Source organism: Sphaeroforma arctica, assembly GCF_001186125.1.
Source record: "Sphaeroforma arctica JP610 unplaced genomic scaffold supercont1.734, whole genome shotgun sequence".
NCBI lineage: Eukaryota > Ichthyosporea > Ichthyophonida > Sphaeroforma > Sphaeroforma arctica.
The window spans coordinates 12,989-15,664 of NW_014039824.1; positions in this window are offsets into that span (position 1 = coordinate 12,989).

Sequence of the window (2,676 nt, forward strand, 5' to 3'; positions counted from 1 at the left end):
TTGCTGCAGTCGGAGCCGTTGTTAGTACCCAGGACACCGCGCACGTTCTTGAAACATGCTAAGTACGCGCGTGGTAATTCCCCGTGGGGCCATACAGTGATTGCTAGAATTGGACCCCCCGATGGTTTTCTGCTGCAGGAGTCGTTTCAACAGCGATTAGGTTTTGCCGAACCACGATATGTACCTCAACCTCGTTGTTTAGATACAGCACGGGATCTTTCAGTCGCAATCACGAGTGCGGAGGCCCAACCAGCATTTGCCAATGCGTCACTGGAAGAACAACAGCGACGCACACAACTCACACAAGCACAACATGAACAAGGACACCACGGGGCAGCGGACACAGTGACACAACTTCAACAGAATGGCCACATATGGCCGGGAGCTCTGGAGTTAGCGACGGAAGTTAAGCGTCAATGCAGTGCGTGTTTGGGACAGGATACTATGAAGAAATGGGTTCACCCCTTGGTAGGTATATCCGCCCGTTACCCGTGGGATCACATTCAGGTGGATTATATCCCAATGCCGATTATATCCCGCCGGAAGAATAGATATGTCCTACACGTCCTGGACATAGCCTCGGGGTACTCGATTCTCCGCGCCACACCCGACAAATCCAAGGAGTCCACGGCGCAGACGTTGTTGGCAATCTTCGGCGAACATGGGTTCCCTAGGAAGATGCAGTCGAACATGGGAGCCGAATTTGTGGCCCTATCGTCCAGGAAGTCGGGATGATACACAAACTCTCACCGCCGTATCGTCTGCAAGTGTTGGGAGCTACAGAACGTCGGCATAAAGAAATCATCCGGTCCATCCGGATTTGCTGTGAGGCTACACCACACGCATGGGATGAGGGCCTCCCATTCACGATGCTGTACCAGAACTTATGGATGTCCCGTCGGCATAAGAGTGCTCTGTTTAGTGTATACTTCGGGCGCCGGCATGTCCCATTTTCGGATTTTACCGACGATACCCCAGACCACCAGCCGGTTACGAACGAAACGTGGGCTCAACGCCTAGATCGCCTCCAGGATACGATCTTACCAACGTTGCACAGGCTGACGATGCGGTACACGGACACTTTGACGAGGAACTTCGACCGACTTCATGCGGACGATCGGTGCACTTTGAGGAAGGCGATGTGGTGATGGTCAAATCGGAAGGGCGCACATCGAAGGCCATGCGCCATTTATTTGGTCTATATGTAATTAAAGGCCGGAACGGACAGGGGTACGACCTTGCTCATCGGAATGGTTCGATTCCATCGGAATTCAAGGGTCGCCTGGTTCGGGTTGAACTTATACGATTGGTCCACAGGAGTACGGATCCACCCCTGGATGAGAGTCTATGGCGTGAGGACGGGTCTGCGTTCCGACACATCATTAAACATGGCATGAATGATGACACGGGCCAGACGGGTACCTAGTGCGCTGGCGTGAAGGGGATCCTACCTGGGAAACGGCCGAGGCGTTTGACGATGCTAATGACATCGTGGCATACCACAAGGATACACAAACACGCTCTCGCAAGCGCCGGCGGGAAGCAGTGTAACAAGTATGGTTGTGCAGCACTCTTATTGTTCTTTTCTTTAATTTGCATTATTTTAAGTTATCGACCTTGCTCGCGTGGTTGTTACGAACCGGGCCCTCTAGCTCTCTGAGGTAAAATGCCAGCCAATGCTCTAGCTCTCTGAGGGTAAATGCCAGCGGATCCCTCTTGTTCGTGGAGGTTAAACCAACGTACTATGTATAACGAGTAGATCTTCACTCTTCTGAAGCTGGCACACGTACCGTACTTCAGCTTGGGGGGGTTGTGGTCAGTTATACTCTATTTAGTTTATTTAACGTTTTTAGGTTTATTTTAAAAAGGGTCATAAACTCTGGTTTAGGGTTTATGATCAATTTTATATACATGTCAAATATTAGAACCTATGGTTCATTTTATATTTCAATAAAGATACAACGTCTCCCCTTGTAAGAGGGGAGTACGTTGAGATATTGTTAACTCGCGTATTAGACTACAATGGTAAGTATCTAAAAATGTTATGTCAATAACTGTTATATATATATATATATATATATATATATATATATATAGCTGTTATAATCTGAACAATCATATCGGATGCTGTTGCTACGACCATTACTGGTGGTATAACTACCTATCTGTACCAAGCATTAGATAGAAATAGTGATTGATATATCGTATTTATATACATGTAAGTACTTGTTATACCGATACATACTCGGAATATGTTATTGCCTATATCATTGTAAGTCTTGATTATTATTGTTGGTTATTGTAGGTGTATATATGTATGGTGTATATCATAGTACCATCACCTGGAATTCAATCTATTGTGCGTGCAATCTCTTATACTATAGCGTATGTTGTACGTCCTGTTATTGGCATCCTATATCATTCTATTATATACTATGATATTTATGAGTATCTATATAACTTATTGTCTTTCTATGAATAGTCTATGTGCCATTGCATTGATATTTTTCAACTATTATATAGGTGTGCCGTTTGTTATACATGAGATGGCGTGATTGTACTATTTTATGTTATCATATATGTATCATACCTACATATAATTAGTGATAATGTGTTGCCAACAGCGTTCTCTCTTATGTGTGTAAATGAGAGCGCTGTAGCATGCTTAGTTGCTGA